Source organism: Hyperoodon ampullatus (assembly GCF_949752795.1).
Source record: "Hyperoodon ampullatus genome assembly, chromosome: 16".
In the NCBI taxonomy this organism is placed as follows: domain Eukaryota; kingdom Metazoa; phylum Chordata; class Mammalia; order Artiodactyla; family Ziphiidae; genus Hyperoodon; species Hyperoodon ampullatus.
This window is the reverse complement of record NC_136929.1, coordinates 12,582,941-12,608,154: the sequence shown is the minus strand read 5'-3', so window position 1 is coordinate 12,608,154 and position 25,214 is coordinate 12,582,941. Positions and strand designations below refer to the sequence as shown.

The 25,214-nt window shown below is 45.0% G+C and overlaps 1 protein-coding gene across 1 annotated transcript in view; it reads left to right on the top strand.

Moving 5' to 3' along the window:
- FARP1 (FERM, ARH/RhoGEF and pleckstrin domain protein 1) overlaps positions 1 to 25,214 on the top strand; it is a 295,645-nt gene that overhangs the window by 61,181 nt on the left and 209,250 nt on the right. The gene's annotated exons all lie outside the window — the stretch shown is intronic.

Below are 25,214 nucleotides of genomic sequence, written 5' to 3'. Positions count from 1 at the left end.
TCTGACTTACTTCACTCTGGATGACAGACTCTAGGTCCATCCACCTCACTACAAATAACTCAATTTCGTTTCTTTTTATGGCTGAGTAATATTCCATTGTATATATATGCCACATCTTCTTTATCCATTCATCCGATGATGGACACTTAGGTTGCTTCCATGTCCTGGCTATTGTAAATAGAGCTACAATGAACATTTTGGTACATGACTCTTTTTGAATTATGGTTTTCTCAGGGTATATGCCCAGTAGTGGGATTGCTGGGTCATATGGTAGTTCTATTTGTAGTTTTTTAAGGAACCTCCATACTGTTCTCCATAGTGGCTGTATCAATCTACATTGGTGTTCCCGTATGTGGTTTGTACCGAGGGCCAGCAAATGCTGCTGTTGTGTGCACGAGCTACAGGAAGCATTGTACTGTATTCACTTGCAGTTCTTGTTTCCCTGAACCAAACGATGTCAAAACTCCGGTCCTAGCTACTACTTAGCTAGGAACTATATAGGAACTCCCTGCCTAATAAATAGGAACAGAAGTGTGTTTGCATCTTTTAAAAATGATTTTATTTGATAATTTCTGTTGTCTGTGCTTTGCATTTGTAACTCCTCTGCCTGGAAGGTTTCTCATACCACCCCCTTCCCACATAAACTCCTATGCATCCTTAGAGGTCCTGTCTGTTTTACCCAGATGCCAACTTCTTGAGGCAGTGGCTGGGGGTGTTTTCTTCCCCCATTTCAGACCTCTTTGCTCATACATCTGTCAGGGTGGAGCTGGACCACTGAGATTCAAATCCCAGCTTCATCTACTGACACATTAATCACCTTGGGCAAGGTACTTAATCTCTCTGTATCTCAGTTTTCTCCTCTGTAAAATGAGGCTAATCATAAACCCTACCTCACTTTATGAGAATAAAAGAGTTGATACAAATAAAGGAACAACTCTTGGCACATACTAAGAGCTTGGACCATAATATGATTAGTGGTACCAGTGGGCATTTGCTGCTTCACCGCTGGCTTCTTGGGGCTGGGCCCTTACCTTACTGTCTCATCCCCAGCACCTCTCACAGTGCCTGGCATGTAGTAGGTGCTCATTAAGTGTTTGCTGACTGAATATTAGGAGTAGACTGAATCTTACAAGTAGAATTAATGCTATTGTTAGTTTTTCGCATGCCTCATCCATTCATGTTTAATTTTTATTTTTGGAGTTGAGTCAAAATGTTCCTTCTCAACCCATGGGCAACAGATGTTTTCCATAACTGCCTGTAGAAAGGCAGTAATCAGCATTTTTATTGACTAAGCTGATTCTAAATTGCTACCTTGTGGTCTTTAAGAACAGAATCAGCCAGGTCTCTGCACAGCTGGGAAGCATCAGGCTGGCTGTGGTGACTCAGCCGCTGTGCCTGGGATTGGAGCGGAGGGACGCAGGATCACAAGAGACCCAGCTCCCCGTAAGTGCTTTAAACCTTGCTCCAAAACCTTCTGCTGGGAATTCATCAAGGCCAAGCGTCTGAGCCTGGAAGTGTCCCCTTAGCCCAAAGGTGCTCCCTCCTCAGATTGGGCACCCCACAAGGATGAATCCTCCTTGCTAATTCACATTCATCACACACATGAGCAGGCACTTGGCCAGAAGTCGTTACAGTTTCCCTTGGGGGACATTCTTCCATGAACCACAGCTTTCCTTGGGGGACTGAGTTTCCTGGGCCTTTCCTAAGACTTTTGTTTTAGAGGATGGATGAAGGCAAAGTCATCATTTTAAAATGCGTGTTCCCTAAACACTTCCTGGCACAGATAACCACACCAGTCTTCATCATTTCTTATAGCCTTGCATGAAGTCTTATTCAAGAGTTTAATCCTTAGAAAAGCGTGAGCAGTGAGCATCAGACTTTTCTACGCCGAGGCTAGTTCTCCCGCCCCCTTTGCTCTTGAACTTGGACGGTCTTTTTAGGTATTTCCTCTACAGAGTTGAACGTTCAAAAGTAATATTTATAGTAAATTCTTACGGGGCATTTTATCATCTTTATGTGGAAAAGGCTGTGCAGATAAGCCCCAGCCTGTGGTTTGTGATATATGCAGCTTTCCCTTCCAACCAGAGATTATAAATCGAGGTGACTTGTGTGGGTCTGAAAGGGTTAAATGACTCCCTCCACTCCCACCCCCGCCGGGACCATCCCCCTTGAAGGTTCCTGAGAAGGTTTGATGTGTCCTGTCCTCACGACCCGACTGGTAAACAAATGCTGTTCCTGCTGACGTTTGTAGGGTGAAGCAGATGGCGTCTTCCCCAAGTGTTTATTCAGTTTATGTGTTTTCATTAGCAAGGCCACTCTAGCAAGAGTGGAGAACAGCAGAGGAAATAAAATGGAGCCGTGGGGCTTCCCTGGTGGCGCAGTGGTTGAGAGTCCGCCTGCCGATGCAGGGGACGCGGGTTCGTGCCCCGGTCCGGGAGGATCCCACATGCCGCGGAGCGGCTGGGCCCGTGGGCCATGGCCGCTGAGCCTGCGCGTCCGGAGCCTGTGCTCCGCGGCGGGAGAGGCCACAGTGGTGAGAGGCCCGCGTACCGCAAAAAAAAAAAAAAGCAAAAAACGGAGCCATGTTCTGCTGCTTTTGAGCAGCCCTGGTGAAAACGCTTGGGAGAGATGCTCACGGGTGATGGGAAGACGCCTGGCCTTTGTTGGGGGGTGAGCGGGCGTGGCCTGGTGCAGGTGCGGAGCGCTCGTGTCAGCCACAGCCATCCCGGGGAGTAATCATCGCGCCTGTGTTTGTGTCTTGTTGCTTTACTCAGAAGCCTTTACAGCTCCCAGCTGCCTGAGGATAAAGTATGGATTTCTTAGTCTGGGGAGGCTGGGAGAGAGCTCGGGCCTTCCTGGAGGGCCCGCTGCAGATGGCTGAGCTGCTCCAGCTACTTCGTTGTTATTCCCCACTGCTGTCCTGGGTTGGTTCATCCTGTGCGTTAGCATCTCAAGCCAGAAAATTCTCTTACCGGTTTACATGCTTAGTTTTGGCCTCCCACAGGTAGAATGGGACCTCTGTGGAGGCACGGCCTCTTTTGTTCTTGTTTATCATCAGATTCTACACCTCAGCAGTGCCTGGACCCAGCCAATGCCATAACCTGTGCCCGACTGCCCACACCTCTGTTCAGTCATTTGCCTCTCGCAAGTGACGAAAGGTGGCTGGCGCTGTCATCTCTGTAAGATGAGGGAACCCTTGGGGAGTGCTTCGAGTCACTTCATCACATTTGCACAGTGTTGGGATTGGACTGGGATTAGAACCCGGCCCTCATGACCCCAACATTGTCCGCCTTCCTCGACCCCGAGCTGCCGCTTCTTATAAGATCCGTGGGCTTCCACTGTCTTGCCCTATTGGATCTTTTCAAAGTTGCCTCCAAGGCTCCCAGACAGAAGGCACCACGGCCTCATCTTGGGGCTGCTCTGGTTCTTTTTCCATTTCTGAACACCGGCCAACATCCACTAACAAATTTGTCAAGATCATCTCAACTGTCCAAGCCTCCCCTTGTTATGCGTACCTCTAATTAGACTTTGAGTCACAGGCTCTAATCTTGCTTCTCTCCCTAATTAGCTCCCTTATAACCCTGCTGTGACTTGGTTTCCTTATTTGCAAAGTGAGGTGTTTAGTCCAGATGATACTACAGGCTTTTTTTTTTCTCCCTTTCTTTTTTTGGAAGTCAGCACCTTGTGTTGACATCTTTGTTGATGAATTACCTTTTCATGACTGTATTTGTTAATTCCCCAGGCAGATGGTAAACTCTTTCAGAAAAGGGATTTTTAATCTTAAAAAAACCACAAAATTCTAAAAGCCTCCTCAGAGATAGTAGTTACTGTGTAACTGGTAAGTGTTCAAACCCATGTGTTCAGGGTGAATAAGCGGACGGTATACAATATGTTGCTTATGGAGCACCAGGCAACCTTAGGATTTGTGTGTGTGTGTGTGTGTGTGTGTGTGTGTGTGTGTGTGTGTGTGTGTGTGTGTGTGTGTGTGTTGGTGGGAGGTGGGGTAACTTACATACATCTCACTAAACTAAATTGGGCCAAACTTCAAGCCACTTAAAAATTGTAGGTAGAAGATGGAAAGAAATAAAATGTTTCCTAGACAACACATTATTAGCAGGAAGCAAACAAGTTTGTTGAAAACAAACATCTAAAATTTTTAAGAAAAATAATTAGGTTGCACGTCATCACAAAAGACTGCAAAGGTTTTCTTTTTTAGGGAGGGCAAAACTGCCTATGTTATCCCAGACCTAATTTGGAGTCTCACACGGTCAGCCCATAAATGATTAAACATTTATTTCATTTTCTTACATTTTGAAATGAAGCAGTCATTTAATTTTTTTAATTTTCACTGAAGCCTGGGCTTGACGTCAGTCAAGGGCTTGTTCCTCCAAGTGCTTTGTGGTTCTGTAAAGGTCGTAAATGGTTAAAGAATTTGAAAACTGTCTTCATAGGCTTGTGCTCAGAAAAAAGGACGTAGCAGAAGTTTGTCTTTTTAAAACGCTCTGCGTGTCCTTTTGGGAACCCCCCCCCCAGTTTACATCGGGAAAAGCTGAGGCTGATGGCTTGGAGCTGGCCTTGTGTCACTCACAGCCACTGTGTCTATAGAAAAGCATGGTCCTTTTCTCTGTCTTTGTCTTACTTTGAATGATTTTGTTTCCCTTTTTAATTTCTATTTCAGCCATCTTAGAGACGATGCCTTTTTGGATAAACCACTAAATGTCTTTTTTTTTTTCCCTCCCCAAAGAGGTGGAATGTACATTTAACCAAGATCTTGGGGGGAAATATATCTTCCTTTTTAATACGGGCTCTGCTTCTCAATTCCCCTGGAATCGCAAGTCCCCGGCAGTGGGGTTATTCCTTGCAGTTGATTGGATTATATGATCTTAGAAGGCAGGTGTGCGTTCAGGGGTCCTTTATTTTTTTCTTTTGCGTAAAGTGCACGTAAGAGGTGATGGTGGTGATACCGAGACCTAAATAAAGTTTAATTGACCATTTAAACCAGAAGGGAGATGTGTGTGCCCAGAGCTCCATTAACTGCCCCTTAAGCAGCTGCAGTTTACACCAGAATGAGGGGAAGGAATTTCACAAGTTCACTCAGCTTTTTAAAAATGAGTCCATATTTCTTTCCCTTTATCAGTGTTGCTTTTGGCTCCTATTATTAGCAGAGTTTCTGAAAGAGTATTTTTGTCCACTCCGCTTTGCATGGTCCTTTCTGTGTTTTATTTAACTTGAATGATAAATGGTCCATCTGGGTCTGGTCTCATGATGTTAAATTTAAGGGCTATTTTAATAGATAAAAAAATTTTTTTTCATAATTCATTTCAGTGGAATACTGTTAGCCTTCCTTTCTAGTTCCTTAGAAGCAGAGAGTAGAACTTAAATGTTGGCCCGAAATGTTTGTGTGCCCCTTTCAACTTCACTGTAGACCCTTGATCAAAGTCATTTCTGAGGCTCTGACGTGATGGCAGGAATTCTGTAACAGCTGTTTGCTATTTTCTCCCTGAAAAGTCTCTCAGTAGAAACTAATAAATAAAAGGAATAAACTGTAATTGAGAATGTCTGTATCAGACATTAAAGTGGGCCAGTATTCTGGGGAAGCGTAGCGAGTTTGAGAAGCCGCTTTTTTCCTTCCCCTCTTTTAAGTGGAGATAATAAATTGTCTGAATTATAAAAACAGAGTGGTTAAAGGGGAAAGCCCAGGACCGCGCATCCGGACTTCTAGGCTTACTAGCTGGGTGGCTCTGGGTGAGAAGATAACCGCTCTCAACCCATGTCCTGGTCTCCAGATCCAGGGAATGCATACTTCATGGGGCTGAGGTGAAGCTCACGTGAAATACCTTCTGAGAAAACACCTCGCAGAGTCCTGGATGCAGATTAGTTTCTCCTTAAAAGCTAGTCTTTTTTTCTTCCTTTCACACTAAGCTTTACTCTCCTTCTTGTTCATTAGCAGAATTGAGACTGTGCTTGCATTGTAGAGCTCTTGGGTAGGTGAAATGGAAAAGAAGCATATAAAAACACTTAAAAATTAAAAACTAGCATACTTGTCAAGTGGACTAATTCCCTTTTTTTTTTTACCACCCACCCCCCCCCAGCTTTCTATATAGTCTCGCGTGAGTCTTTCCTGAAATAGAGATGAGGATCCCAGGTGGCTTTCGAAGGTCTGTAAGAAGGAAGTGCCACCTGGACAGGTGTGATGAAGTCTTAGCTTCTCACAAGCCCAGTTACTCCCTTTTTCCGACATATCTGTAGCTCCTCGGAGCTTCAGTTCCCTTAGCTTTAACACCGAGGAGGTGTTTGTGTAGCTTAAACATTTTATGTGCATGTCAGCTTCGCTGAGTTCTTGGTCTCCTTCATTTACTTAGTCCAAAGCCTCTCAGTTTTCCTAGAGTCAGTATTTTCCTAGGAGAACCTCTCATCCCTCTGGCACAGGTTGGCTGTAGGATTTCAAGGTGGTGGACGGAGGGTTTCAGGACCCTCTAGGACGGGTCTTCTCTGCTGGCTCCTTTGAAGGAAGCATTTAGCTGGCTAGATACCCCTGTGTTTGAATGTGAATGTGAAACATATTAACATACAAATCAGACTGATGTTTAAATTATCTGCTTTTTTTTTTTTTTTTTTTTTGTGGTACGCGGGCCTCTCACTGTTGTGGCCTCTCCCGTTGCGGAGCACAGGCTCCGGATGCGCAGGCTCAGCAGCCATGGCTCACGGGCCCAGCCGCTCCGCGGCATATGGGATCCTCCCAGACCGGGGCACGAACCCGTATCCCCTGCATCGGCAGGCGGACTCTCAACCACTGCGCCACCAGGGAGGCCCTGCTATTTTATTTTTTATGATTCACTTATTTGCTGTCTTTCATCAGTTCGAACGTTGGAGTTGGACATCATAACTTTAACTCCTAAGAAAGATATTGGAATGATTTAATCAGTGTGGGATCTGTAGAGAAAATGATCGTGTGAAAGCAATTCTAAAAGTCATACTTGATAAAACTGTGAGTCAAGAGCCTTATAGGTTTTTCTTTCCTCATTTATATAAACAGGAAGCTACACTTGATACCCACAATAGAATTCCAGAGCGCTGGTGTTATTTTATGGAATGTGATCTTGGAAACACGATATGAGTCCCACAAATATATATGGACACGCACGGCAAGGTGTTGCTGATAAGAAAATGAACAAAAATAATGGCTGCCCTTTAAAAAAAAAAAAACGCTTGCTGTGTGCCAGACTTTGTGCTACATCTGTACTTACGTTCTTTCATTTATGGCTGATCAGTGAATCTATGAGGCAGGCATGAATGACCCCAGTGAGGCGTAGAGGGCAGAAAGGGCTTGATCTAGGTCGTAGAGCCAGGGTCCCGGCCCAGCCCCTCTCTATACTTAAGCCCCGCTCTCCGCATGCCATTAGATGGGCTTCAGGGCCTTAGGGAGCCCATAGAGAGTGCAACCTACCACATCAGTCGTGCTGGTCCGTGAGACAGATGCCAATGATAGTTACTCTTAAGTGGGTAGGACGGGTCAAGAGGGCTGAGGCTGCAGGAGGAAAGCCCAGTGACACACGGTGGTGACTGATAAGGGCCCCAGATGGAATGCTGGGGAGGTGACAGACACAGGAGAAGTGAAGGAGGTAGAATTGATAGGACTTGCAGCGTGTGGGAGGGGAGCAGCCAAAGAGTGGGGAGAACAGACCGTCCTTACGTGTACACCTGGGTGGCTCCGTGCTGCCCCGGAGGACTAGGACATCGACTGGCCTTTCTGTGACAACTGTTGTACCGGAAATGATGCCTTCCTTTCGTTGACGTGAAAGGCGCATTGCTAATTTGCTGGTGAAAGGCACTGCCTCATTTATAATCACACAGAAGAATCTGTGACTCTATAAATGAACCTCTGAGAGTCACAGTGATTATGTAGATTGTACAAACTGGAAGTATCAAATGGTGGTTGATTGCTTGCTTTCCATTTCTATTAGGAAAATTATATTTACTCTGCATTTCAATTTCCTGTCATCTGGAAGCAACTCTGTTCAACTTGCCGCACGTAGGTGAAGGCCAGGCTGGGAAAGCATTGACACCCAGTGCCTTCAAACGATGTTCAAAATCCTTAGGAATGGGGGTGTTACCTGTCCTTTAATTTTTAATTTTTATTATTTTTTTTGCGGTACACGGGCCTCTCCCGTTGCGGAGCACAGGCTCCGGACACGCAGGCTCAGCGGCCATGGCTCACGGGACCAGCCGCTCCGCGGCATGTGGGATCTTCCCGGACCGGGGCACGAACCCGTGTCCCCTGCATCGGCAGGCGGACTCTCAACCACTGCGCCACCAGGGAAGCCCTGTCCTTTAATTTTGATGCCACTTACTGATGAGGCGAACTAATCAAGTGCGTTTGGCTGTCACGTCATCTTCCATGGTCATTTGTCAGAATGCGTTTCCGCAAACAACTCAAATGCTCACGTTACCTTTGATCTAGATATAAGGCTGAGTGTCTAAAGCATTGAAAAGCAAGACCCAAGAACACTTGTTGAGTTATTAGGGTGTCAAGACAGTGCCTTTTTCACGGTTACAGTCTGTGTTAGTTTCTTAGGGACGCCGCGACGCGGTACCCAAAACTGGGAGGGTTCAATGACAGAAATCCATTCTCTCTCAGTTCTGAAGGCCAGAAGTCCAAGATCAAGGTGTTGGCAGGATTGGATCCTTCTGAGGGAGAATCTGTTCCATGGCGCTCTCCTAGCTTCTGGGGATTTGCCGGCAGTCTCTGGGGTGCCTTGCATCTCTGCATCCATCTTTACGTGGCCTTTTCCCTATCTGGGTGTCTGTCTCCAAATTTACCCTTTTTATTGGGTTGGCCAAAAAGTTCGTTCGGGTTTTTCCTGAGATGTTATGGAAAAATCTGAACGAAATCTTTGGCCAGCCCAGTGTAAAGAGAGCGGCCATACAGGATTAGGGCCCACCCTACTGACCTCATTTAAACTTGATGACCTCTGTAAAGATCCTATTTCCAGATAAGGTCACGTTCTGAAGTACAGGGGTTTAGCACTCCAGCCTGTGAGTTTGAGGGGGCCCCAATTCAGCTCGTAGCAAAAGCGTATTTAAACCGTGGGGAAGCGAAGGGGAAAGGACATCGGTGTTACCCTGAGCCTCGAGACGGCTTTCGCTTCACACACACCTTTTAAAAGTGAAACACTGCCGTCTTTGTTCTCACGGAGCATTTTGTAGAAAGAGTTCCTTCTTGGTATATTTTTTAAAAACACAGTTAAAGCTCATTGTATGTAAGGCTGTCTGAGGTATAACTCGAAGCATTCCTCAGTTCCTGTTTCCAAGTATGTATCCCTGAACGAGGAACAGCAGCAACAGGAAATAAAAGGCATGCGTGACTGATCTTCCTGGGCTCCGGGGGACACTTGAATGGGATAGATGTCCAGTAATAAATACTTGGTCACATTTTTACGGAGGTCCACGCCCCTGTGTTGGTGCTGTTTTTTCAGCGTTGGCATTGAGTTGGTTTTCCGAATCCTCGCTGAGCTGCCTCTCCCATCTTGTCCCATCTTGTCCCATCTTGTCCCATCTTGTCCCATCTTGTCCCCTCCCGTCACTGCGCTTCAACCTCGCAGGACCCTCCCCTCCCTCGACCCTCGTCTCCCAGGGCACCCAGATTCTCCCGTGCTTTGCTGTGATGCTGGGGCGGCTGCCGTTCCTTTCTCCTCTGCTGCTACCCGAGGCAGTTAAGAGTGGTTGGAAAAAATGTATCACAGCAGAGGTTATTGCCACTGTAAATTTACAAACTCACATCTTCCCTGGCCCTCGGAGCATCCCGGTTCCTGTGCCAGGGTGCCCCGCTGCTTTCCTGGCTCCCACGGTGGCTGTTACAGACCTTCCCAGTCCCTTCCAGTCAGCTCTCGCATTCCTGCGGCTGCACAAGCTTAGTCTAAAGGGGCGAGAAGAGGGACTGGGTGTCAAGCGGGTCATGCTGTGGCCACGCAGGGGGGCCCGGCCAGCGCCAGCGATGGCCGTTGCCAGGGCCAGAGTAGGGCCAGGAGGGAACCCGAGGAGGGGCGGTTGGACCACCCGTACCCCGTCGGCGTCGCCTGTCCCTGAACCGGAGGCCCGCAAACGAGGAGCCCAAGGTGAGCGGTCGGTGGAGGCCGGCCCGTGGGGCCGTGGGAGAAGGGCCGGAGCACGGCATCTCTTGGGAGATGCCCAGGACTTGCACCTCACAGAGGAAGTCAAGGCCACCAGGCACGGGCTCCCAAGTTCCCGTCTCCTAAACCTTAGGCTCGTCTCTCCTCCCCTGCCTGCGTTTCCATCCTTGCAGCCTTGCCTCTGACCCTCCAGCCTTCATTCCGTCTCGCGCAGGACACCGCTTCCCACGGCAGGCGCCAACAAAAATGCCTTCTATGCACATATAAGTCCTGTGATTCATGGGCATGCTTTTGTTTAATTTATAGACAATTTAATACTAGAATCCAGATGATTTAAAAAAAAAAAGGACAGGGTGGTGCGGTAGTTATAGCATATACTGAATCCGTGAGTGGAAACAAAACTTAGATCTTGCTGTTGGCCACCTATCATGCCTCTGCCCGATTTTGTAAGTACCAAGGTGACATATTTTATTAGAGCTGTTAAATGGAATGTCTAGTTTCATGATAAGCACCCAGGAGTCCTCCTTCCCTTATTAACTGGGTTTCAGGTGTGTTGAACAGCTCACCCATCCAGGCAGGTTTCATGGCGGTGATCGGAGGGCCTGTTTGCTGACCACGTGATGAGGTGCCTGGACTGGCCCTGCTCAGGGCTCTCCTGGTTTAAGCCCTCACCCAGTATTCACAGCACAGAGGACAACCTGCATTCCAGGCAAACTCTTGGTGTTGGCTCCCTGTGAACTTTCCGGATCCCTAAGGACAAAGTTAACCTGTCTCTCCCCGCCCCCGCTACCCCCACCTCCCCCGCCCCCCCGTCCCTTCCTTTCCTTTCCAAGGGCAGTTTCTCCCAAGATGGGCTTCCTCTTTCAGTGCCCACGGCTGCCTTCTCTTTTGAAGCTCCTGAAAGGTACATGGCAGCCTTAGTAAATAAAGTTTTAATTTTCTCTAGAAAACTGGCTCAGCAGAACTCAAGCCACTTCCAGCAGCCCGTAGGCACCCTGCCAACCCGGGGCTGTTTAGAGAGAGATTTATGTGGGCACGAGTCGCAATGCTTAGCTTCCAAACTTATTTTTGCCCTCCGTTTGGCTCCAAAAATGCTTGACCAAGGGGCCTGGAGAGTTGGTTTTGTTTTTGGTCACTGTTTCATGGTACACAAAGTACTAGATGAAAGTAAGTTCTTCTTCTCTGTGCCCTGTACCCATGTGAACCCTGGAGCTGATCAGTGATGTTTTAAAGTCCTGCTGGCAACACTTTGTGCAGTGGCACTGAAGCGATGCTTTAGTGTCCATTTTCCTAGGCTACTCCATCACTCAGCAATGCAATTTGACATTTGGTGAAATATAATGTATCAGTTTGCAAGGGCTGCTGTAACATAGTACCAGGGAGGGGGCAGCTTAAACAACAGAAATTGATTGGCTCACAGCTCTGGAGGCTGGAAGTCTGAGATTAAGGTGTGGGCAGGGTTGGTTCCTTCTGAGGCTGTGAGGGAGAATGTTTTCCATGCCTCCCTGCTGGCTTCTGGTGGGTTGCTGGCCATCTTTGGTGTTCTTTGGCTTGTAGATATGTCTCTACCAATCTGTGCCTTCCTCTTCACCTGGCCGTCTCCTTCTGTGTGTTTGCCCTAGTTTCTCCCTTTTATAAGGCCACAGTCATACTGGTTTAGGGCCCACCCTAATGACCCCATCGTAACTCGATCAGTTGCAAAGACCCATCTTCCAAATAAGGTCGCCGGCTACTGGGTGGGAGGGTAGAGCAGTTAGGACTCCGGCATGTGAACTTTGGGGAGATACAGTCCAGCCTGTACATACAGCAGTTTTCATTGTCTGGCTTCTTTATGAAACATCATTGGAGAAATGGATGGGCCATTTGCTGCTGTGACTTCTAGATGTGCAACTTGTGCACCCAGTTTTCTGCTCTGGTTCCTTTGGGTCGCGATGTAGAATGGGGCATTTCCCCTAATAGGTGGAGGAGAACTTTATCACATAAAACTCCCTTAAATCACATGTATGCATGATTAAAATGGGAACTGTAGTCTGGGCAGTCATATTAGATGGGAAATCTTGGCTGTTTCAATCAAGCGAACTGTAGGAGTGGGTTGGTTTGAAGTAATTTTCCTTCCTTCTCCAGCATTTTTTTGTGAATCAGCAACGGGAGAGTGCTGACTTGAAAGTCACTGTGTAGTATCTCCCAACATCACTCACTCTGATTCTGGCAAATAGCCATTCTTTTTTTTTTTTTTTTACATCTTTATTGGAGTATAATTGCTTTACAATGGTGTGTTAGTTTCTGCTTTATAACAAAGTGAATCAGTTATACGTATACATATGTTCCCATCTCTCTTCCCTCTTGCGTCTTCCTCCCTCCCACCCTCGCTATCCCACCCCTCTAGGTGGTCACAAAGCACCGAGCTGATCTCCCTGTGAAATAGCCATTCTTTTGATGTATTGGTCTAGGTTGAAAAAATGAGCCTTCACTGCTCTCCCAGCATCCTCTGTCTTGGAGCAGTTATGCCAAAAAGCATTACTAATCATTAGAGAAATGCAAATCAAAACCACCATGAGATATTACCTCACACCCATTAGTATGGTTGCTATAAAAACACACACACACACACACACATGCACACACACGGAATACAACTATTCAGGATGCGAGGAAATTGAAACCCTTGTGCCTTGTTGGTGAGAATGTAAAATGGCAGCTACTATGGAAAAGATTACGGCGGTTCCTCAGAAAATGAAACGTTAGAATTACCATGTGATCCAGCAATTCCACTTCTGAGCATATACCCCAAATAAATGAGAGCAGGACCTTGAAGAGATATTTGTACACCTGTCTTTAAATAGCGTTATTCACAATAGCCAGGAGGTGGAAGCAACCCAAATGTGCATTGATGGATGAATGGATAATATATGGTATATACGTACTATGGAATATTATTCAGTCTGAAAAGGGAGGAAATCCTGTCAAATGCTACAATATAGATGAGCATTGAGGACATGATGTTAAGTGAAATAAGCCAGTCACAAAAAAGACAAATACTGTATGAATCTACTTACGTGAGGTACCAGGAGTAATCAGATTCATGGAGACAGAAAGTAGAATGGTGATTGCCAGTGGCTGGGGAGAGGGGTGGAAGTGGAGAGTTGTTGTTTAATGGCAACATAGTTTTAGTTTTGCAAGACGAAAAATTTCTGGGGACCTATGTGAGTATACTTAACACTACTGAACGCTTAAAAATGGTAAAGATAGAAAATTTTATGTGGTTTTTTTTTAACCATATATTTTTTAAATTGGAAACTAGTTAAAATAACCACAGTTGATTTTAGCCTTTGAGAAAACTAGTCTAGACCTTCATTTCCATGTACTGTGCTTCAGTTGAATCCCGACAGTGTATCAGGCAGGTGTCAGGGGATATGGAAGTAGATTCATCCGTGGCTAAAAAGACTTGGAGGAAGGAAAAAACTCACTCCAATAAACTAAAATGCTAGCTTATAAGTATTGTGACCTCATTTCTGTGATGACTGATGAAGACACTTTGAACCATCCGTGGTAACATTTGTTTCACTAGCATTCACAGCATCGTTTGGTGTTGGTGTTTATCTTCTGTTTGTATATCACTAGTTACCGTTTTATGGCTCCTGCCTGCCAGAGAGATGGTAAATTCCTTTAAAGCTGGGGCGGGGTTCTTTGTGACCTCCACAGCAGCTAGTGAGTTTCCTGCACATATGAGAGGTAAACAGTTAATAGACCTTTTCTGTTCATTGACCCACTTGTGGTACCTTCAGCAAATCCCTGTATCCTAAGGGTCAGTTCACTTCCCGTTGCATGATTTGCTGGGTCTTAGGCTAACGAATGATTGAGAACACTTTGCAAAGACAAAATTTCAGAATGATACTCGAGTTACCAAAGGTGTTAGGCATCCTTTATTTTCTAGCTCTTTCTATGTGAGTTGACCAGTTGAATAATAAGATTCTCATAACCTCAGAAACTGAATCTTTTTATATTGCACACAAAACATATATTTAAGGCAGCAAGCCAAGTAGTGTCTTCTTGCTGCGCTTGGCACGCAGGTCTGCAATTAAATACTGTTTTTGAGTAATGGATGACATTCTGAGCACAGAGCTGCCAAGACATACCATTTGGACCTTGTTCTAGTTAATTCCCTGCAAATGATAAATTTTCTATTCTTTGCCCTCTGCCCACGTTTTCTCCTCCTTTGTGAAGCTTCATCTGACAGTGAAGATGAAACAAGTCCTAGTGGTATTTATCCTGCTTGTGCTGCAGCGTTTAGAAATTTGTAGTCAGGAAATCGATACAAGAAGTTTTAAATTTTTGTCCCCAAAGTAGAGCATTTGGGTAAATTTTCCTGTCATGAAATCCTTTCTACTTATATTTTATTCACAGCTTGAGACCTCTGAATGCCCACGTGAAATACCGTTAACTGACAGCAGCAACAGGGCATGTAGCATAATCTCAGAAGTGTTTTTCTTTGAGGGTAAGCTCAACACTGTGGAAAGCCCTGGGACTTGAAGTATCTCACCTGGGTTACTAGGCCTCATTTATCTCTATTCTATTGCCCATTTTAGGTTAGAGAAGTGGAAAAAGAAAAAGTAGATTGAATGTATTGTTTTAGTATATGAGCGTTTTAAGGAATTACTCAGAAAGCATTATTTAAAAGCCAGGTTGTGATGGTCTAATGACATTTCCTAGCAGGTTGTGTGACGGTTACTGGTCACGCCCAAGAGCATGGGTGTGGGTTCTTTGTGACCTCCACAGGGTCACGAGATCAGTGAGTCATTGCCTCTTATGTGCCTTAGAGAACTGGATAACACCTCCCCCACCGCCCCGCCCCGCCCCGGCTCCCAAAAAAAGAGATTTGGGCATCATTGAGAAAATTGTCATTATCCATGAAGCTGTCATCATAGCTTATTTTAACAGTTGCTTGTTAACATGATGACTTTGAACATTAGAGGTTTGGGCATCTTTGAACAGATGAAGGGATTCAGTGAAAACCAGAGAAACAATTTGATCTTTAAAAGAAATTACCCCTCAGACCCTTTAAGTCCCTTATACTTAGCCCTAAAGCAATCTGTGCGCATTGTAGAAAATTGAGAAGATGCATGAAAACTTAAAAAAAAAAAAAAATCATCCAACCTTGGGTATTCCCTGGTGGTCCAGTGGTTAGGACTCAGCATGTTCACTGCCATGGCCCTGGGTTCAATCCCTGGTCAGGGGACTAAGATCCTGCAAGCTGCATGGTGCAGCCAAAAAAAAAAATCATCCAACCAGACAACAATGTTAATATTCTATGGTATTTCCCTACAGTTGTTTTATATCTTTTCTCAATTAAAAGTCTTTGGGTTGTAAGCAACAGAATGATGGATTCTGGCTAATGAGAGTCAAGCAGGGGGCTTACTGAAAGGTCACTGGGGCAGCTCCCAATGGCTAGATAGCAGGGACGTGAGTTCTCGCGAGCCAGGCCACTGCCCCATTTGTCTTTTGCAATATCTTTTTTTTTTTTTTTTTTTTTGCGGTACGCGGGCCTCTCACTGTTGTGGCCTCTCCCGTTGCGGAGCACAGGCTCCGGACGCACAGGCTCAGCGGCCATGGCTCACGGGCCCAGCCGCTCCGCGGCACGTGGGATCCTGCCGGACTGGGGCTCGAACCCGTGTCCCCTGCATCGGCAGGCAGACTCTCAACCACTGCGCCACCAGGGAAGCCCCAAATTTATTTTAATTTAATGAATAAATTAAAGCCAGGTAGGGTATTTTTTAAAATGTCAGCCCAACTAAGGTTTATTCCATGAATGCAAGGATGGTTCAACATTAAGGAGTCTTCCAAAATAATAAATAAAGAAAAAATACCCTTAGGTTTTAAAATGTCTCTAGTTGTTTGTAGCCATGATTTTTAATATCCGATTAAAATAGGAGTAGATAGAAATTACCTAAATATGATGAAGAATGATTATCAAAATCCAGCAACATTCAATTAAATGATAAAATAGTATAGCTATTCCCATTAAAATATGTGATTGCCCTCTCTCACCACTATTATTTAATAATATTTTAAAGATGTTAACTATAGTGAGAAGTTGAAAAGATTGGGCAAAAGGTGAAATTATTTTTTGTTTTCAGAGATTATCATCATATACTTAAAAACCCAAGATAATCCTTTAAGTACTTTTGCAATTAAGTGGATTTGGATGACTTAAATATAGAAACCAACAGCTTTTTTTCCATCCTTGGAATAACAACTTAGAGATGGGAAAAAGTTCAAAATTGTAAGAGTAAAAAAATACTCAAATAAGTTTAAGTAGGAGGGAACATGCCTGACAGGAAGAAAAATGTAAAACTTTACAGAAGGACTTAAAACAAGATCAAAATAGTGAAAGAACAGGCCATACTTCTGGATGGGAAGATGGCATCATGAAATGCTAGTCCCCTCTGAAGCCATTTACACCTGTTAGACCCTTTCAGTCAGAGCACTGCTGTTCATTGGGGAATGGGGAAGCAAGGCAAAATGATTTTAAGTTCATGTGGGAGAAGAAATGTTTAAGAATCATAAGACATTTTTGAAATATGTAAAATGGGCCTTGCTGTTTCAGTTGTTAGAATTTTGGAGCCACTATAATTAAAACAGCAGGTACTGGCACAGAAATAGAATCAAGAGCCTGAGTACATCTGGGAAATTATATATGGTAAAAGTGCATTTAAATTGGTGGGAAAAGAATGGTTTATTTATTAATAAATGGTGCTGGTTGACTCAGCTATTCATTTGGAAGAAAAAATTAATTTTTTCATCTTTTACTGGATACAAGGAAATCTTTGAGATGGATTAAAGGTCTAGCTCTAAACATAAAAATAAACAAGATGTTAGGAAAACATTTGGTAAACTATTTATATAGCTTTTGGGTTATACAGGAAACTCTGAGACCATAAGGAAAAAGACGAGTAACATATACCCAGTCATTCACTCATTCCACTTGCTTTTCCTGCTGAAGATACACCAGCTTCAACCTAGTTTGACTGTCCACACACCCCAGGGTGATTTTCAGCTAGGACACATTGATATGGCCTAATCAATGTAAATATAAGTTTTTCATAAACTCTGCTTTTCATGTCAGTAAAACAATTCACTGAGGATACTGTAGATGCTTGGGAAAATTGAAGTTGCTATATTAGTCCTATAGTTACTGAAATTTCATTAATAACTGTGAAATTGCAGCTAAACCTTGGAGCCAATCAAGTAGATGGTGGATTTTTTGACTTAACAACTAATGTTTTTGTCTTCCCACCTCCTCACAGGTATCCTGGGTACCTCGCTGCATTTCCTGTCTTTCCTGGTACAGTAGACCAGAGCTTTTTGTAGTCAGAGCATCCTCTGCCTCTGGTGACCTTAATTTACACAATAGACTGAACAGTTTCCTAGGATGGTCTTTGTCCAGCCTGATTTTAAATTCTGTCTATTCTTGCAGCCTACTTTGCCAATGTTCTGCATCAACAGTCTGGTTCCAGACGGTGGTTCTGATTAAAGGAAAGAGGGAGAATTTGTATCCGTCCATTTATTTGCACTAAAATGTCTTATTGGATATTTACAGTGGTCCGAGGGTGGGGATGGGTGGGTAAAGATAGAGGAGGGGGAGGGGCTGAACAGAGGAATGTGTCTGGTGATATTTATTGACCCCCAGTAATTCTCAGAATCGTGAAAACACTCTTAGAAAAGTATGCATGTATGTACACATATACACACACACACACATTCATTTTGTGCCATATTTGAAGATGTAAGCCCTAATCACTTGGCACCGTTCCTTAAAACCAACGAGCAGTTGTATTTTCAGTTACCCGGATTCTGTGTAGACGTCTCAAGGAATGTTACTTCAGGGAGGGAAGGAGCAGTCAGGACACGTACTTCTTGGTTTGAGAGAGAGACACACGAGGGACTCTCAATCTGCTTTTAATATCTCTGGTTTCCAGTGTTCTCAGAGGCGTTGGCTCGTTTCTACATAGGAGGAAGACGTCACCTCTGGTGATGTCTCTGGAACAGAGCTCAGGGGCCCCACTTTAGGGCGCAGGCCCCCGGTGCCCCCTACCCCATCTGCCATTCCCTCCCTCCCCCATTCCTTTCAGGATAGCGCTGCTCCCTGTCTAACATCTCGGAAGCAGCATCCCCCTGCAGAGGCCAAAGGACCACGGCAAGTCCCTGCTGTGGCTGCTAACTTCGGTTCCTCAGAGGTGTTTCTTTACTTAGCTTTTGCCCCGTAAGTCACGTTTGGCAGGGTGTCCCCGGTTCTCACTCCACCTCGTCACTGACACTCTTCTTTCTATGAGCTGAGCGTATTTGGGGTCAGCTACCTGAGAAATGAATTTTCTCCAAATTAGTTATTTTTCTTTCACCTTTCCTCCCCCGCTGCTTTTCTGGGGTTTGGGCTCCTTTTCTTTCTTTCTTTCTTTCTTTCTTTCTTTCTTTCTTTCTTTCTTTCTTTCTTTCTTTCTTTCTTTCTAATATTTAGTTATTTATTTGGTTGCACTGGGTCTTAGTTGCGGGAGACGGGCTCCTTAGTTGTGATTCGCCAGCTCCTTCGTTGCAGCACGTGGGCTCCTTAGCTGTGGCAGGCAGGCTCCTTAGTTGCGGCATGCAAACTCTTAGTTGCGGCATGTATGTGGGATCTAGTTCCCTGACCAGGGGTTGAACCTAGGCCGCCTGCATTGGGAGCGTGGAGTCTTATCCACAGTGCCACCAGGGAAGTCCCTCCTTTTCTATTTTTAACAAAGGAAGTCATTGGAAGAGAAGGCCATCTTCACAGAAGACACAGCCTACTCATTTATTTCCCTCACTTTCCTTACTGCAGTCCCACCCCCCAGGTCCAAGGGTGAGACCCAGGGTGCAGGTGATGGCACACAACGTATTTCAAGGCACAGACTGAGGCGAGCGGGGGCTGCGGGTACCAAGTCTTGAAGGCATCGTGTCCAGTGTGTCTGTGTTTCGGGATGATGATGGAGACGGGCCCACTGCCGGGGGCCGCTGTGGCATCTCTTTGCCTCCCCGGGGTAGCCAGCACCCCTCTGTGTGGGGTGGGGGAGGAACCCTGTTGGGCAAAGTCAGGGCGTGGAATTGCTAACAGCCTGAGCCCAACTCTTCCGTAGTTAGCACTGGGGGCATACAGGAGAGGTTAAGCCTGGGGTCTGAAGGGTTTTTCTGGCCATTAAGTAATTAAGCTCTTTGGCCTTTAAGAACACCCCAGTGTGGTAAATAATAAGGATCTAGAGGTCTTGTCCTCTGTGTAGAAATGGGGGTGCTGCAAGGCGACGGCAGATACCTCGGGACTCAGAGGCTCACTGACCCTGACCTCCTCCCACCTCTGAGGGCAGTGGCTGGGTTGGGGCTCTCGTGACTGAGTCTGTGTGCTCTTTCCTCTTCTCCTCCCTCAGGTCCTTTGCACCTGGGGACAGACACACTCAGGCCAGCTGGTCTGAGGACTGCCGGTGATGGTGTCTCCATCTATGGGTGAGGGCCGTCCTGCTCTGGACCCAATTCCACTGGCGCCTCTCGGGGCTCTGACCAGCTCTTTGGGTTCCCCTGTTCTCTTTGTCTGGAGGCTCTGCTTTCTGGCCAGAGGAGCAGTGCAGCTCAAAAGATTATTTTAAAGTTGTATCTAGTATCGTTAGTAGTTTTCAGTGGTAGTTTGAGGGTGGCTGGTCTGAAGTACGCTGGGAAGTGAAATTCATCATTTCTTTGGAATAACTTGGAGCAGCAGCAGCAAGGAAACAAAAAGTTGTTCTCTGAAGTGGACTAGGACACTGTGTGCACGCGTCCTGTCCTCACAGGTGTGTATGTTAGCTGGTGGACCTTCAGAGAAGGAAGTATTCTTTTTTCTGATGTACCTAAATACCTGTTTCTTAACGGCATTAGAATTTATTTTCCCATAGCTTCCACATTTGGCTTTGGAGATCTTAAAATTTTTCTGTCAAAATGGTGTTTCAAGCTGCCGTTCGCAGTGATTTCTCACAACTTGGGTTTTCCACTCACACGATCACAGAGGCTGACAAGTCCCAAGATCTGCAGGGTGAGTTAAGCAAGCTGGAAACCCAGGAGAGGTGATGGTGTAGCCCCAGTCTGAGGGCCGGCAGGCTTGACACCCAAGAGGAGCTGATGTTTCCATTTGAGGCTGACGTCAGGAAAAACGCCGATGTCCCCATCTGAAGGCAGTCAGGCAGGGGGAATTTCCTCTTCTTTGGGGGGAGGCAACCTTTTTGTTCTGTTCAGGCCCTCAACTGATGGGGCGAGGCCCACCCACGTTAGGGAGGGCAAACCTGCTTTACTCAGCCTGCCACTTAAATGTTAATCTTATTTTAAAACATCCTCACAGGCACATCTAGAGTAATGTGTTACCAAATATCTGGGCACTCCATTGCCCAGAAAGTTGACACATAAAATTAACCATCACGTTGTCCAAGTCCAAAGAACCCCTCTGTTCTTTCTGCTATAGTGTGCCACTTTTTTTCAAAACAGCCTGGCTTTCGATCTCCTGGACAGTTGAACTACATACAAAAAATATAGAGCGTCTAAGGCAGTGGTACTCAAACTTTGGTCCATGCACCGACAGCACCTGGGTCACCGGGAGCTGGTTAGAAAGCAATGCAGATTCTTGGGCTCCATTCCAGACCCAGAGAATCAGAATCCATGTAGGTGGGACCCGGGAATCTGTTTTCAGAAGTTCTCTAGAAGGTGTTTCTGCGGACTCTGCTTTGGGAAACTCTGATGCAAGGAACATATTTTGCATTTTCATAAAAAATATGTATATATATATATATGAGTTTAAAATTAGCAACCGTTATCTTTACTGAGAAGTTTTGTAATCTGTTATTACTCAAAGGTTTTTTAAAGGCATGGGGGGAGTACTGATACTCACACAATGGACAGTTTTCTCCTACAATAAAAGCTCATTAATTTGGGTTTCACTGATTTGCAAGTTTTAATTCTGACAAGGCATCCACTAATATTTGTTTGGAATGTGTAGTAGATTTGCTAAATGCTAAGCAAATTAACTGAGTAAATGATGTTGCTTTGAAAATAATGGCCTAAGCAATAAAAAGTAGATTTTTTGTCATTGCCTCTATTTATCAGAGTTTTGTCGTTAGATCTATTGGATATAGTTAGAAATGGTAAAAGCACACGTACTATTGTCCTTTGGTAAATTCAGTCATTCCTATTCTTGAATTTTCACCCAGTGGCTGATTCTTCTAATTCTGCCTTTCTCCTCAGAGAACAATGCAAGTATGCTTAAGTGTCACATCTACAAAGACAGGCCAGTATGTTTAAAATCAAATGTTTAATTCTTCTTCCTTGTTTTGGGATCTATAGATGGAAAAGAGGCTGCTCAACTTACAAATTGGTAGAACAGGTACTATGAGATAGATTCATTATTAGCATTCTGACTTTTTCCTATCTGTACCAATTTGCTGATTTAAAGAAAAACAAAACCACTTGCTGAAATCTCAAATTTTTTTTTTTTTTTCCGGTACGTGGGCCTCTCACTGTTGTGGCCTCTCCCGTTGCGGAGCACAGGCTCCGGACGCGCAGGCCCAGCGGCCACGGCTCATGGGCCCAGCCGCTCTGCGGCACGTGGGATCCTCCCGGACTGGGGCATGAACCCGTGTCCCCTGCATCAACAGGCGGACTCTCAACCACTGCGCCACCAGGGAAGCCCAAAATCTCAAATATTTTTAAATGCTCAAAGAACAAACATAGCACTTCAGTGTCATGGAATACTACTATAAACATCTAGAAAAAAGTCTTCACATATAATTAATAATGCTTTGCCTAGTGAAACCTGAAGAAGTGAAATTATATTAGTTATTACTGGAATAATGTGAAAATTTTCACAGAGTATTTTTTTGCATAAAGTTAAACCTGAAATATGTTGCTTTTAAGTTAGAAGTGTTGATAGGGAACGCAGAAAGAAGTGAGTATAGACAGTTAGCCAAAGATGTAGCTCAAGGATTTTGTAGTATGTCTTTGAAAGTATGTCTGTAACAAAACAGCCTCATCTGGAGGCAGGAAATTGACTGGGAAGTTCCACTAAGCCCATCTGTCCATATCTGACCAAAATGCTCTGAAACATTTCCAACTTCTCTACTTGCCTTTAATATTTTAAAAAAACCATTGGATTTATAATAATGCCTTTCCTAAGCCAAGGATTAGTCACATCTTTCAACTCTAATGACAGCAAACAAAAGAAGTTGTATTTTATTGAGAGGATAAGTAAACATACGTAACTATCAGTAGATTTCTCCCCACGCCTGTCATTGAGTAATAAAAAAATAGATCATACATTTTTGGGTCTGTCTTAACTTTGATGGCGATAACATTGCTCTCGGTAGATTTTTGTCTTGGTTTCAGAGTGGGAGGGGGAGATGGGTTTGGGGGCTCGTATTTAGGGAGAAGTAATGTTTATTTGTGGTCCTGGAATGAGCCATTGTACATAAATATAAAAACTTTCTTGTTGATACTAATTGATTGGTTTCTGACCTGATCATTGATTTCCTTGTGACCTTAGTATTTTGTAATAGCGATCATACAATTCTGAATACAATCTAATCATGCTGGATAGTTCTGAGGCAATGTTATGAAGCATGTGCTGAGTACATTGGTTTACAGAAACCCCCTAAATGAACTTATCACTATTGTGTATGTTTTAGTAATTGGGTTTGTTTGTTTGTTTGTTTTTAATGGTTGGGCTCTGTGGAACCATGTCTGTTTCTGGTCGCTGAGTGTGCTGGCACCTTGATCCTGGACTTCTCAGCGTCCAGAACAGTGAGAAATCTCTGTTGTCTGGGTTGAAGCCACCCAATCTGTAGTGTTTTGTTATGGCAGCCTGAGCAGACTAATACAATACATGAACAGAATCATACTTTTTTTTTTTTTTTTTTTTTTGCGGTACGCGGGCCTCTCACTGTCGTGGCCTCTCCCGTTGCGGAGCACAGGCTCCGGACGCGCAGGCTCAGAGGCCATGGCTCACGGGCCCAGCCACTCCACAGCATGTGGGATCTTCCCAGACTGGGGCACGAACCCATGTCCCCTGCATCGGCAGGCGGACTCTCAACCACTGCGCCACCAGGGAAGCCCAGAATCATACTTTTAAAATTAGCTTACTGCCTAATAAAAACAACAGCAATAATAGCAGTGCACCCTTACAGAGCCAGGTACTGTCCTCATCTCTCAGGGAGGCACCATTATTATTCCCATTTTACAGACATAAAGGATCTGGTACCCAGAGGTTAAGTAACTTGCTCAAGGCCACACAACTGGCAATGGATGGAATCATTTAGCTCGGGTCCCTAACGGTGTTCTTCACCTGTGGGCTCGCTCAGCCCTGTAGCGTAGCTGTTCAGGACTTCACACCCTGCAGTGTCGGCATGAATTCAGTGAAGACTTTCCTGTGCAGAGCCCCCACCAAGCCACATTCATAGGCATGGACCTCACTGCACTACCCAGCCTGTCGGCCCTGTGGAGTCCAGTGTAATATTCTAATAGAAATGAAAAGTCCTAAAACAGCCACCAGTGATTTGAGAGGCACTGTCTGAGGAGAAATTCTGCTTAAGTAATTTGTATGTAACTTTTTAAAAAATTAATTAATTAATTAATTTTTATTTTTGGCTGCGTTGGGTCTTTGTTGCTGCACGCGGGCTTTCTCTAGTTGCGGCGAGCGGGGGCTACTCTTCGTTGCGGTGCGCGGGCTTCTCACTGCGGTGGCTTCTCTTGTTGCGGAGCACGGGCTCTAGGCGCGCGGGCTTCAGTAGTTGTGGCACGTGGGCTCAGTAGTTGTGGCTCGCGGGCTCTAGAGTGCGGGCTCAGTAGTTGTGGCACACGGGCTGAGTTGCTCCGCGGCATGTGGGATCTTCCCAGACCAGGGCTCAAACCTGTGTCCTCTGCATTGGCAGGTGGATTCTTAACCACTGCGCCACCAGGGAAGCCCTGTATGTAACCTTTTGATTAAGCCTGATGTTTCTAATATAAAGGGGCTCCAGGGAATGTAGTAAAGGGAGCTAAACCAGTGCTGGAGAGAGAGGGGCGGCTCCTCTCCCTGTCGCCTGTGGATGCTGGACCTGCGCCCGCAGTAGGAAGACGGAACACAGACGGCAGCTTTGAGCCGGGTGGAGTGTTTTTCCAGCCCTCCCCTCCCCCACTTTAAAAAATAATTTAGAAAGTTTCCAGTGGTGGCCAAAAAACCCCACATCCTAGGGAATTTACCATCATAACCGTTTTTCAATGTAGAGGTCAGTAGTGTTAAGTATATTCCCGTTGTTGTTCAGCCAAGTTCCAGAACTTTTTCATCTTGCAAACCGAAAATGAGCAGTAACCCCCGTTCCCTCCCCCTCAAGTCCCTGCCAACCATCAAGGCCCAGTTCTTTAAACTGCTTTTTTACTGTAATTCACAAAGCGTACAGTTCACTCATTTATGCACCACAATCAATTTCTGAATATTTTCATCACCTCCAAAAGGATTCTCACACCTGTTAGCAGTCCCTCTTCCCCCCGAGACCCTGACAACCACTAACCCACTTTCTGTCTCTCTAGATTTGCCTATTCTGGCACGATTCATATAAATGGAATCATATGGTATGTGGCCTTTCATGACTGGCTTCACAAAAGCCTTAACAAAAAACATCATTAACTCATTGTGTAACTGAAGGAAGAAAAGTTGGCTTAACTGTAACTCTCAATCCAATGGCATTTTTTTCCTTCAAAAAAATCTTAATTTGTAGCCAGGAACAACAGACTTTGCTAGAATGTCAAGACCTCCATCTAAGTGTCACTTGCCTGAAGACTTAAGAAAAAGAAATAGCCTTCCCAACAGATTTAATTAAAACCATACACAGTCATAAATCTAGTCACATTGTACCTGGTCCAAGACTTACTAAACTGGAACAGAAAATACATAAACGTTGCCAACCTCCTCCACGCATTCTAAAATAATATTTGGATTTGCAGAGCAGGTAACAGAGAAAGCATGCTTTGCCTTTGTTATTTTAGGGGGAAAACCCACTTCCTGTTTGGGAAAGACGGGTTGGATCTTCCCTT